This window comes from Canis lupus, chromosome 2 (genome assembly GCF_048164855.1).
Source record: "Canis lupus baileyi chromosome 2, mCanLup2.hap1, whole genome shotgun sequence".
Lineage (NCBI taxonomy): Eukaryota > Metazoa > Chordata > Mammalia > Carnivora > Canidae > Canis > Canis lupus.
This window is the reverse complement of record NC_132839.1, coordinates 5,815,195-5,829,395: the sequence shown is the minus strand read 5'-3', so window position 1 is coordinate 5,829,395 and position 14,201 is coordinate 5,815,195. Positions and strand designations below refer to the sequence as shown.

Sequence of the window (14,201 nt, the reverse complement as noted above, 5' to 3'; positions counted from 1 at the left end):
TAGAAGAAAGGTATTTTCACAATGTCTAGAGCCTTTCCACTCTACTATTCTGATTCATAGCAATAATAATAATGATGATGACATGAATAACAATAAAACGGGGAAAAAATGATAGCAGCCCTTCCTACGTGCCAGACAGTGTGCTAAAATTTTACATTCATTACCATATTTAATCTCCATAACAACACACGAGCTACTATACTTCCAGTTTCACATTGAGGAAATTAATTCTCAGGAAAATTAAATTAGATTGCCTAAGATCGTAGAACAAGTAAATTGTGTTGCCTAGATCCAAATTTTCTGCTTGATTTTAAGCATGTGGTCTAACCACTCTGCCCTCCTGACTCCCTGATGAGACTCAGTCTAGCTGCAAAGTCACTCCCTTGTTTGCAGATTAAACCCAGGGTAGCCATACCTAGCCTGATGAAGTGAATGAACTTCTCAGTGGAGGGAGCTCAGCACCACGTCCTCATATGTTCATTCATCAGTGACGTATTGTCTTCCCATTCAGTGCCATACTTTGCGCTTGGTGACGGGAATACAGTGTTGAGTAAAATGAAGTTCCTGCTCTCATAGAATTTACATTGTGGTATAAATCTAGAGCCACACCTGTTCATACTAGGACCTACTTCCCCTAACCTCATGCCCATGATCTGGATATTTTTCTACTACTCCGTCTTTTTTAATGAATTATCCCAATTCTTCTATGCTCTTGACCAATCACTCTCCTTACGCGTTTTAGCAAATCGGAACCCTTCTTTGCTAATGGCTTCTAATGGTCTGAGGTGCTGCATTTACATTTGCAAAAAGCTATGATCATCTTATCAGTTAGGACTTTTTAAGTTACAAGGGGAAAAAATGCAAATTGACTTACATAAGGAAAGAATTTTTACTATAATTTATGCAGTAACTGATAAATTATAGAGATTTTCTAAGTATAGGTAGATTCAGGTAGTCCAGCAATGTTGTTTAGGAAGTTATCTGTTATCCCTGGCTTCTACTTGCCCCTGTCAGCTTTATTCTAATTTCTTCTAACATAGTTGGCAGGGTGACCAACAGTAGCTACAATCTCACCTCCTACTCTATTTATAAATACCAAAGGAAAGAATTTCTTTTATCCAGGAGTTTTGATGAGAAGCCCAGGCTTGAGTGCCATTGGCTTGGTATGGGTAACATTAAAATGTAGCAGTTCATCCAGGTGGGGATCATAGAACCCTCAAGAATGAGTTTGGCCCCCCCAAAGCTCCTCAACTAGAAGTCGGCAAGATGTGCTTCCCCAAAGACAAGGTGCTTTTAACAGAAATAGATTCAAGTGGGGGGAAAGCAGCAGATATGCAGTAAAACCACTTAGTAGGGACTTAACAATACCCTAACCTAGAGTAACAATTCTAGAAAGAAAAAAGAGAAAATAAAAACAGGAAAATGGGAGAAGAAAGAGACAGGGAAGGAAATGGAGAAAGTAAATATTTATTTCCTTCAAATATCACCAAATAGACTTACTTTATTAATGCAGGAGATGAGCCCTTCTACATGGACAAAGAAGTCTTAGATGACCCTAATGAAATATATTCCACTAGATAGATCAAATTGACCTCAACAAAAGGGGACTTTGATTAAGAATGTATTTATAATTCTAATTTAGGAGAGGAAAGCTTAATGCAATTAAATATTTGGGTACTTTGAAAGCACCAGCTGTTAGGTCTTCTCAGGCAAGTGCTCCAATTATTTTTTTTCTTTCTATTTCTGTTTTGATGTCCAGAGCATTTTGTTTGGGCATGGCTCAGATGCCCACTCTCTCAGTAGTGGGGTGACCTTGGAAAAGTTATTTAACTTATTTGTAAAACAAATAAGAGCTAGAGCTAGTAAAATAGAGCTATCTCCTAAAGTTATAGTGAGAGCTAAATGAGCTAATCCAAGGAAAACTCAGGATAGTGGTTACTATGTAATAGGCAGGTTACCTTTTGTAATTATTTTAAAAGCATCCTTGCTGGTAGATAGCAAACAATTTGACACTGGATCTGTTTGGGGCAACCATTAAGTTATACCTAATAATTTTATTTTTGCCTTGAATTATTATTATTCAAATACTTTTATTAATGGCCCTTCCTTTCTTTTTTTAAAGATTTTTATTTATTTATTTGAGAGAGAGGAGTGCAGAGCAAGAGAGAGAGAGAGAGAGAGCAGGAGCAGGGAGGAAGGGCAGAGGGAGAGGGAGAAGCAGGCTCCTCGCTGAGCAGGGAACCCGAGGTGGGGCTCCATCCCAGGACCTTGGGATCATGACCTGACTGGAAGGCACATGCTTAATTGGCTTAGTCACCTAGGTGCCCCTATTAATACCTCTTCTGTATGGTAGGAATGTGAGGTCAGGAACAGCTTCAATCTCTGTGTCTCCTGCACAAAAATGAACACTTATTGATGAATGACTTAATAAATTAATGGAAACAAATGGAACCATTATTTCCTTCTATCCTCACCTTCTCGAACTCTCTTTCTTGATTCAAGTTCCTGTTTTCATGAAAAAAAATAATATAAAAATATTCTCCCTCGGGGCGCCGGGGTGGCTCAGTTGGTTAAGCGTCCATCCTACTCTTGGTTTCAGCTCAGGTCAGGATCTCAAGGTCCTGGGATGGAGCCCCACCTCTGGCTCCAGGCTTAGCAAGGAGACTGCTTGAAGATTCTCTGCCCCTCCCCACAGCTCATTCACGTTCACGTGTGCTCCCTCATTTCTCTCTCTCTCTGTCTGTCTCTAAAATAAATACATACATACATTAAAAAATATAGATTCTCCTTCACTGCAATAAGTAGTTTTCCAAAGATTATTCCTAGAAAGGATAAAGCCTTACTCCTCAGGAACAAATGTTTGATTGGTGTGAGTTCAGGAGCAAGGACTGTCAGAAAAGGGTGAGACTTTGGATTGGTGCACATTCCTGGCTGCCTTGAAATCAGCCAGCATAATTTGCCTTTTCACATCAGCAAACTTAGAGAACATATTTATTCATCCTCATTCTTCATGTCACCTTTGAAGCAAGACCGGATGCTTGTGAGTGCTTCTCTCCCTTCAGATGTCACCACATAGGTTGATGTCTGCTGCACCTGTGCTCAGGGGCAGTCCTTGTCTCTATTACACAGCTCTGCACATTTACCTCCCAAAGTGCATGAATGGAAACGAAACTGCCAGTTCTCTAGAATAACATCTGAGGCACCCTGTGGGTACTGACATGCTGCAGAATGGCCACAGATGGCCACCCAGGGACAACCATACGACTGCATAGACTTCTGCAGAGAGCAATATGTGCTGGGAAGTATAGCCAAAGTCCACATCTCCATGCCCACGCTGGCGTCACATGACTTGCTCTGCTGCCAGTGGGCTTCCTGAGGAGGGAGGAGATTGAGCAGGTGTCCATTTTCTGAAAGTCCCTCCCCTTCTATGACAAAGAGATTAAGACCTAGCTCCATTTACAAACAGCTCTCTGAATCTCTCTCTCATCCATTTAGAACACAGCACTGCAGTAAAATCGTGCTTCCCAGTCTCCATGATTTTCTACTTATTAGCATTTTTATACCCTCTGTGCTTAACAGGTTAATGGAGCTTTCATCCCTTGTAATGCCACCGGAAATACAATGTTATCTATAATAAATTCTGCCAAAATGCACATTCCAGCCAGTGTTCTTAATAATCATTCTCTTAATAGAGTGTGCTAAAGCATTGATCATAAGCTTCATGCCTTGGAAACCGGACCCTCTGGGAGGGTCAGCCCCACTCTGTGGAGTCACAGCCAGGTCCTGTTCTCACGAAGTGAAGGCAGACATTGAAAAGATTATGGCATCATTTTAAATATGTTTTCATGGTCAAAATATATCTTTTTAAAAATATGCTTGTAAAATTAATAATCAGACACCTGCTCACAAGCTTAAGTATTACTTTTCTGTGTCACTAGATTTTTTTTTAATATTCTAGACACAGTGAATAAATCTTTTCGTCTGCTTTATTATTTTTAGTGCTGATCACTCAAGCAGTTAATGGCCCCAGACTATCTCTACTGTAACATTCCATCCCCTTCAGCTTTTCCTTTAACTCATTTTTTAAAAAATCTATTTACAGCGAAAGTTTACAGTCTACCTGGGGTGTTTACTTGGGTGAACTCATATTTTATTCATTTGTCTTGATTAGATAAATGAAGTACATTGTGATCTTTTGTTCATCAAGCTTACCTATATTATCTCCTGCTGAATTATTTAAAATATTAAGAAAAATTAAAAAATATTATCGATCCAGTAATAAGATATTTTAAAAGAGCACTGTTGTTTCATAATGAACTTTACAGTTAAAAAAGTAAAAAACTAATCCAGATCTTTTCTCTTTAATATTCATTTTATATATGATCTCCTACAAGCTACAGGAAACCTAAAAATGTATTTCTTGGACAATCAGATGTATACTTTTTAACCTCTTATTTTTTAAGGGGGTTACCAGTCACCTAACGGTAAGTGCAGCTATGGAATTATTTTTTAACAAGTCCTCCCCTCATTAGAGCCACAATTTCCGTGGGTATGTATGCAACAAAATTTATATGCAAAAAAGCAAGATAACATTTTATGTATCCTTTAAAATTTCAGGGCATCCCTTGGATATTTCATTAATATTGTTAGATTTATCTCAGGGAATAAAATGCAAAATAATGACGCATATAATTTGCTTTTGAAGTACTGATGTGAATCGCAAAAGATTCCCATGTTAATTGAAGTGTGCCCGTTCAGCACTTTTTATGCCAGTACAGCCTTCTCTGAGTTCATTACATTGTTGCATAGACTTTGAAAACATTATTAATATTACACAAGTCAACCCTTGTGCAACAGTGATGAGAAATGTAGAAAAAACCATACTAAGATAAGATTGCTCCATTGGGCATGGTATGCCTGTTAGGTCACATCAGTTAAGTCATTTTTGAAACAAGTGGTATTTGTTTGAACTAAAATCGGTGTTAGTCCTAGTTGGCACTGTGAGCTCCGAACAAGAATCTTAGAGTGAGCAACTTCTTATGATAACTAAAAGACAGAAATGTTTTCATACATCGCAAGAATAACCTGTGTCTGGTACTATAGGGTATCTCTCATGAGTGCTTTAAGGAAGGATTACTTCAAATTCAAATGTTTATCTTAAGCCATATCTTTTAGGTTAAGGGTCTATTTTCAATGCGTGCATCGTCTTTCATTGGGAAAAGGAAAAGGAAATTAATACTATTACAGCAGCAGCATAAATTATGTAAGATACATTTTTAGGGGTTACATATATTTTTAAACTATGTATATTTTTAATGGAAAAAAGATCAAACAAAAGTATAACTTGACCACAGTGTTATTGCAGCTTATTTACCTTTTTTATTTTTTTAAATTTCTAGTAATGTGAGGAGTAGAATTTGAAATTTAAAAATTAAGGAATCCAGAACAATAAGTTAATGAGTGACTACTGTTACAATAAAAAATAAAAGAAGGGTTCTGACACCAAATTAAGTGTCTGGTGAGAAGAGAAATATCATCCATGACACATTTTTTTAAAGATTTTATTTATTTATTCATGAGAGACAGAGAGAGAGAAAGAGAGAGAGAGAGAGAGAGGCAGAGACACAGAGACACAGGCAGAGGGAGAAGCAGGCTCCATGCAGGGACCCCGACGTGAGACTCGATCCCGAGTCTCCAGGATCAGGCCCTGGGCTGAAGGCGGCGCTAAACTGCTGAGCCACCCGGGCTGCCCCCATGACACATTTAAATTTGGTGATTCTTATAACAAATGTAGCAACAGTAATATCTCATCATTTGTCGTGGTGTTTATGGTTTGGTAGCACCAAGAGCAAATCAGTTTCAAAAATAATGGATCACACTCAACCTAAAGTGAAAAAAAATTACCAAAGACCACCAGTTTAACTAAACTGCTTTAGTTTGTTCCTTTTTTCCTTTAAAATGTTACATTTAGGGAAACTTTAAAGAAACAGTTTCAAAAAATAACATATCTCATGCCTACAGTGTTTTTTTAGTTCCAATTTGAAATCTTGTAAAATTTTAAGTAGTGTTCACCTAGAATTTGGAATTTGAAATTTGACTTATAAAATACCTAGTGTGTATTTCAACTAAAATGTTCCACATAGGTTTATAATTGAAATGCAAAAAGAGAGAAAAAGGGGAAAAATCAGTCTAAGTAAACTTTGTCATAAAGCTCCCAAATAACTGTCACCTAGTTCAGCAAATCCACAGTGTAGAGTTGGGAATAACCAGTCTCTGGTGCTTCCCGCCCTTAACTTTGCCCTTTCTGGCCAACATACCAATTATTTTAACAGCAGAGCTTTCTAGTACTCTAACGTTGGTTCTTGAACCTTTCCTGGCTTTGCCTTCTGCTCTGTTTATAAATCTCCTTGAGGTCACTTAGACTGTCTTTGCCACTTGCTAGCTGTGTACCATTGAAAAGCTGCTTAACTTCACTCTGTCAATTTCCTCACTTGCAAAATGGAATAATAATATGACCCACTCATAAGGCAATAATCATAATGACTAAGTGAGTTGATACAGAAACTGGCAGACATAAATGCTCAGTAAAGGTTAGTTACTATTATTTCTATCAGACAGATGATGGATTCTCTATTCTTCTTAGATTATTTTTTAATATAAGCAAAATGTGTCATAACATGTTCGGCTTTTCTACGTTTTGTCTTTTCTCTCAATTCCATGCCTTAGCTTCCGAGCTACCTGCCCCGCCCCGAGTTGGCACTCTGCAAGGAACTCTGTTCCATACAATCCGGGACTCAGGCTGGGAAATGTGGGGGAGCAGATGGAACATTGGGAGAGCATCAATATGTGTGTCAGTCTGCCTTTCCAAGCACCAAACATTCCTTTGCTCCCTTCTTTTCACACATGGATCCCATTCAAGTTCTCCTCAAGGGAGAAAGCCAGAAGGCCCACTCTCTTGGCATCCTCATCAAAGTCCATTATCTGTGAGGGATGTGTAGTCACCTCTAAATCACTTTCAAATGTGAATCCATCTGTCCTACAGCCACTCAGTGCACAGTGATGGAGTAGTAACCTCAGTGAAAATAGGATGGTTATTAGACACACAGAAACCACTGGACTGTAACAATTATGAAATCCTAGCAGGCAAGTATTATGGGGTTTCTCAGTCAAGAGGATAGAGATGTTCCTTTATTAAGCCCAAATTTCACACCTTAGTAAGATCTCCCTGTTTCCATCTTGAGATTTTTTTTTCTTCTCAGTGTCCCCTTGGGTGCAGTGGTCCCATGTGGACTGCACAGATTTCCCAGTCACCTGTACATAAGCAGGACAGACTCCCAAGACCTGTTTTAAATCTTGAGCAATCACAACTCTTTAGTCCAAGCGCATGGATTCTCTAGCAACAGGATTTTATGACCCAAAAGTGGTATGTTTCTTTGATGAAATGACCATAGTTCATTTCAAGATACAGTTTCACATTTCCTATTTCTGTTTCTGTTTTTTTTCCATTCTCAGCACCACCACTACTACCATCAGCCCATCCCTCTGCAACACACACACACACACACACACACACACACATCTCATATTTCTCTTTCAATTTAAGGGGAACTCCTTGAGACTTCAGGCTTTGCTATGAAAAGCTAAATTTTTAATCTTTTTTCCTTAAGTTATTTTGTCCAACCAAGTGGTTTTTCTGGGTGCCATACATTTAGCCTGGCCTTCTCCCAGAGGCAATTTTTAATCAGTTGAAAGATTTTACTGGGAATTTTCCACTGCAAGCTAGCTAGATACGCAAGACATCTTTCATGTTCTGAAAAATTAAGTACAGGATATAATAGAAACCTAGATCCCTGAATCACCACATGGGGCAAAAGATGCCAGCAGATCAGAAACACTTGCATCAAACTGTTCCATAAATAAAAATTAACTTGTCTTGTTTTTAGCCATTGAGCTTTAGAGGTTTATTTCTTACTGTGGTTAGCAATTCTCCACCTAATGTAATCAATTGCTCAGGACCATTCTAAAAATGTTGTATTTTATTGATACATTGGGTTGAATTGTTGCTCAGTGGATAGTAATTGAGACAGTATTTTTGTAGAGTACATATAACACATTCAATAATGAACAAAATGAAAAATCATCATTCCCAGGCTTGCCAAGAAATGCAATTTATTTGCTGTTCACCTAGTTTTCTGTTGATCAAATTAAATGTTGAATCCATGATAGACATTTCTAAAATAAAAGCAAAGCTTGATAGGATACAACATATAATTTTAATAGCTAAAACAAGCCTAACCTATATATGAAACAAAAAATGTTGCATAAAAGAAATATTAGTATATGCTTTCCAAGTTTGAGCAGCATGTAGACATTAAACATAATGATTTTTTTAAATAGCAGTGATTGCCAGTAGGCCCCATTTTTAGCCTTTGAATTACTGATGACATAGGGGTTTGGCTATAAAACATTTTTTGTGTATTACCCACTTGTGTCTAGAAACAATGGTTTATCACTAGGTATGAAGTTAAAAGGAAGAAATTCAAACAAGCTTTTAAATGTAAAGTACAACAATCAGTATTGATATCTTCTAAGTTTAAAGCTAAGACACTGGTTTAAAAAAAGTTATTTTCCCTTTAGTGATTCCCTGTATAACTCATTAGAATCATCTGTATCATCTCATCCTTGAGCATGTTCCAATGTTTAAGCATTTTCTTTATGATAGAGTAGTTTTAACAAACCCTGAAAATGAAAGATGAAGCTGGATTTCCAGAATTGACTCTGTTTTCTTTTCCTTTTAAATCAGTGGTTCAATGAGGAGACTGGGCCAATCTGAATGTTTTAGGTAGAAGTAGGTTTGGACATCCCAAGTTCGTATCAGTGTCTTCTAAGAGATAAAAAACACACTACTCAGATTGGATTATAAAGATTTTATTTATGTCTTTATTTTTAGAAATAGAGAGCATGGGCATAGGGAGGGAGAGGGAGGATCTCCAGCAGACTCCAAGCTGAGTGCTGAGCCTGACACAGGCCTCCATCTCACGACATTGACGTCACGACCTGAGACGAAATTAAGAGTCAAACACTCAACCTACTGAGCTACACAGGTGCTGTACTCAAATTGTATTAAAATGTTAGGAAAAATAGGTGATTCACCTTACTGGTGATCAAAGAAATGAAAGTTAAAATTAACCACACACAACTATTTCTCACACTTGTTTGAATGGCAAAATTTTGATCACTGACTGATCATTTTTAGTGTTGAAATAGATGTGGGGAATGGCTCTGGATTGTCGGGATAGCTCAGCATCACCAAACCCCCTTTCAAAGTCCCTTTCCTGAAGAGAGAAGCCAGGAATTACCTTTCTCCAAATCCCTCTCAGTGCATGGTTCTAGGTACCACGCTAATAAGACACATGTGTGCCAGATCAAGGACGCTGAAGAAAGGGAATGACCATCATTCTCCAGAGGTTGCTGCAGCCAGATGAGTATGCACATGTGAAATTCAGACTAGCTCTGGAGACCCACTCATTTCCCTGCTCCTGACTGAGGTAGTTGGTCAGAGCGTCCCAGAGATTCTTGGAGATTTTAGCAATTTGCTGGCAAGTTGTAAGGAACCACCCACGTTGTTGCTACAGCCAGAAATCATTGCTGGCATCTATCTAGATGTTTCCCTAGCCCTTCCTCTATGGTTATAAAAACTTATAATTCCAAGTACTAAAATTTTTGGTTTATGGAATTCATAGAATGGCCTCTTTGCCTGGCTAAATCTTGATTGCTAAAACCCTCCTCAAAAAGTTTGGTGAGAATATAGATTTTTTTTATTATTATTATAGTTGACACACAGTGTTAAATGAGTTTCAAGTGTACAGCATAGTGATAGAAGTCTTTATGTTATGCTCTGTTCACCCCAAGTGCACCTACAATCTGTCACTATAAAGCCAAAACCCTATTATAGTACCATTGACTCTATTTCTTATGGTGTACCTTTTATCCCCATGACTTATTTACTCCGTAACTGGAAGCCTGTATCTCCCACTCCCCTTCAGCCATTTTGCCCATGCTCTGTACTTATGGGCCTGTCTCTGCTTTTTGGAGAATAGAGATTATTATAACACTCTTAGAATACTGTGGTACACGGAATTCTAAAATGACTTTCAGTGGCCCTTGCTTTGTTTAGTTCCCTTATGTTTAGCGTAGGTGAAACCTATCACTTGTTCTAACCATTAGAATATGGCAAAAAATATAGAATATCATTCTTTTGACTATACTGCCTTAGATGGAAAAAGTGAAGGGACTTGCAGGTGTAATTAATCAGCTACCTTAAAGTTAATTAAGAGGGCTACCCTGGGTAGGTCTGATCTAATCACAGGAGCCCTTTAATAGAAAGTATAGAGGTCAGAGTCAGAAATAGAGGATCTCTCCTCTGGTCTCGAAGAAGCAAGCCAGTGTGTGTTCCAATAGTTGCAAGGAAATGAATTCTATTCTACCAACAATTCTGTGAGTTTGAAAGAGGCCCCAAACCTCAGATGAGACCCCAGACCCATCTGACACCTTGATAACAGCCTTGTGAGACCCTGAGCAAAGGACTTAGCAAACCATGCTCAACTCTTGGTCCTTGGAAACTGTGAAAAAATAAATGTGTGCTATGGTAAATTTGTGGTAATTTTTCAGATGGCAATAAAATGTAACATAAGTATCACTTGAGAGTATTTATTAAAACTCTGATATATATCTATTTTAGACCTAACAATTCTAAGATTCCTTAAGATTTATGCTACATAAATAATATCAAAAGAATGTCAGACTATATATGCTTACATACATCCACTATACTGTTACTGTGAACAGAAAAAAAAATTAAGGTAAATTAATGTCCGGTAATAGGAAGCCATCTACCAGTAAGAGCAAAATGATTGGCATAAGCAAATATATTCATTTTGTGTTTACTGAAATTTAAGGCAAACTATCAAAGAATACTTTCAGTGTTGTTTCATCTTGTTATAAACAGTGTATATAAATGTATCTGTATGTATATTTTTGTATTCTTATACATACATGGAAAATCATCTAAGAGTATACCTTTGAATACCTGAGAAAATGACTAAACCTGCAGAATTGGATACAAACAGGGTTAAATAAGGAGAAGACTTTACTTACAACAGCACATTGTGTAATTTTTTAAAATTGTTTGAAAGATTCACTCTTGTAAATATTTTTAATAGAAAAAGTTATTAGAACTGAATGATGGAAATGGTTTTATTTGCATGAAGCACCTATGACAATGCCCTGCCTGAAATGGGCTTTCCATAAATAGTTGTTAAATGTATAAATCAAGCTATTACATTAGAACATCTTAGTCCATGAGATGAAGGAGGGGTTACTAATGTTGAATTTCAGCCATAAAGAGATCTGAGTTGTGATAGAATTGACAGCTGACAGTTGCTTTCCAGAGATAAATCATAAAAAAAGCTCTGCTCATATTGTTCTTAAAAAGCTAATAATAAAATTAAGCTGTTAACCAAAATAGGTTAAATTATATATTCAGTCATTGGTGGAGAGATTTTTGATATATGTATTCCTTGAAAAATACTAAAGATCTTGACTTTTTAAATGGGGACTATTTGATGTATTCAATTTGACACTTAAAAAGTTTGGTCCTACCACATTTTTCTTAATGTCTTTCAAAATAATTTTTCAAAGAAAAGGCAGTATGTTGTTGAATGAGAGAAAAGCTTATGAGTACCATCTTAGTGAAAAATTATATCCTATATTAGGTTGGAGATATATGTTAGCTAAACCCACATAGATTAAAGAAAGAGGTACATTTGAGATACCTGGGACATGGGCAGTGTGGAATTTTAATAAAAACAAACAAAAAAATTAAAACAAAATATTTCACAATCACAAAATGAACTCACGAACTAGTGAAATGTGTTCCACCTTCATGTTCTATCAGTTTTTGATTTAATATAAATTTTGTCCTAGAAAGTACCAGCACTTGGAAACAGATTATCTAAAAATTTAATTTCTATTTTTAGACCCATTAATTATGTGTGTTTAAATTTGGGAGAATAAGCAATATCAAATAAAACTCAGGGTCAAGGTATGTCAATAAATGCTACCATCACTTGCCACACCTTCTCATATTTATAACCTGGATCTGTTAGTTACATAAATGGGCGCATATATCTTTGTGTCTTCCTTGTTCCTGATCTTAGAAGCAGTAACCTCTCAAAAGCGATACAACTGTTTTATTTCATTATTTGCACTTAGAATTGGTGAAATCTTGAATTTTAAATGGTATTTAGCTCCTATTTTCTGCTTATTTTCACGTACTCATTTAAACACTCTAGCGCTTAACTTATTAGTATTTAAGTATCTCTTTGACAAAAATGCCTCAAAGTGCATTCAGAAACCATCTACATTAGAACACCTGACTAGAGCTTGCTCAAAAGATAGATTCCTATAACCTAATCACACCCGTTGAATCCTAACTTCTGGATGGTGAGGCCTAGGAATCTATTTTTTGAAAAAGATGTTTCAAGAACACTAAATCATAGAACCACTACATTAGCCGTGAGTGTGTTTGCAAAAAGAATCTTTAGTTAAATGGAAGGGGGAGCAAAAAGAGAGGAAAGGGGAGTGAAGGAAAGGATATCTAAACACTTGATTCTGCCCTCAGGGAAGCCTCGGGAGTAAAGAAACTCTTCCCACCACCATACCCTTTCTTTCCAGCTGAGCAGATTCTTTAACAGTCACATTCACCTTTTGAGCCCCAGCCCCCTAGGCATGGAAACCTTCTGTCCCCCAGGCAGGAATAGGTGGAACAGGAGAAAGTTAATGGATCCAGTGCAGACTATGAGGAGCAGCAATGAAAAGAAAAGACAAGGAAGCCTCCTTCCAACACTCAAAATTCCAAATTTTTCCTCTGGAAATTTAAGTATCCCATTTTATAGCTCATTCATTGGATAGAGAGTTAAGTTTTGTTCTCCTACTATGCCTCTCATACTTGAAAAAATTAATCAGTATAACTAAGAATAACATCTATTTATCATCTGCATACTTTTTTTAAAAAATTTCCCCATAATGGCAAACTGATAGACAAATCAATGGAACAGAGTAGAGAGCCCAGCAATAGACCCACGTAAATGTAGTCCACTGACGTTTGACAAAGGAGCAAAGGCAGAACAATGGAGAATTACAGGCTTTTCAACATGGCGCCCGGACAACTGGATATCCATGTTCAAAAAATGAATCTATATACAGACTTTATACCCTTCATAAAAATTAACTGAAAATGGTTCACAGACTGCATGTAAACGCAAAACTATAGGACTTCAAGAAGACAACATGGGAGAAAATCTAGATACCTTAGGTATGGTGACTATTTTTTAAATACGATAACAAAGGCATAATCCATGAAAGAAATGATTGATAAGCTAGACTTCATTAAAATTAAAAACTTATGCTCCATTAAAGATAATGTCAAAAGCCACCGACTAGAAGATATTTGCAAAAGGCGCATCTGATGAAGGACTTGTGTCCGCAAGATACAAGGAACTCTGAAATTCAACAATAAGAAAACTAACAATCTGATTTTAAAATGGGCAGAAAAAGGGTGTCTGGGTTGTTCATTTGGTTAAGCATCCTACTCTTGATTTCGGCTCAGGTCATGATCTCAAGGTTGTTAGGTTCTGCGCTGGGGATGGAGCCTGCTTAAATTCTCTCTCCTTCTCCCCCTCCTCCCTCTTTCTCCCTCTCTGGAAAAAAAAAAAGAAAGAAAAAGGGCAAAAGACCTAAATAAAAAAGACCTAAATATCACCAAAGAAGATACACCAATGGCAAATAAGCATATGAAAAGATGTGCCTTTAGAGAAATGCAAATTAAGACAATTAGACGAAATCGTATTCGAACGATACTACTGTACTAGAACAGACAAAAATCCAGAGGTGAAAATACCAAATGGTGACCAGGTTGTGAAGTACAGGAACTCTCCTTCATTACTAGTGGAAATGGAAAAATGATATAGCCACTTTGGAAAAAAATTTGGCAGCTTCTTTACAAAACTAAACATCCTCTTACCGTATGATCCAACAGAAGTTGAAAACTTGGTATTTACCCACAGAATTTGAAAACTTAAGACGCACATAGGTGTTTATAGAAGCTTTATTCATAATTGACCAAACTTGAAAGCAACAAA

The 14,201-nt window shown here is 37.0% G+C and overlaps 1 long non-coding RNA gene across 1 annotated transcript; it reads right to left on the bottom strand.

The window, feature by feature from the left end:
* Window positions 1-8,912: 8,912 nt before the first annotated feature.
* LOC140609791 (uncharacterized) lies at window positions 8,913-10,660 on the bottom strand. Its single transcript, XR_012011519.1, has 2 exons — window positions 9,985-10,660; window positions 8,913-9,057 (listed from the first exon to the last, which is right to left on the bottom strand). It is a non-coding gene; the product is annotated as an uncharacterized lncRNA (long non-coding RNA).
* Window positions 10,661-14,201: the final 3,541 nt, after the last annotated feature.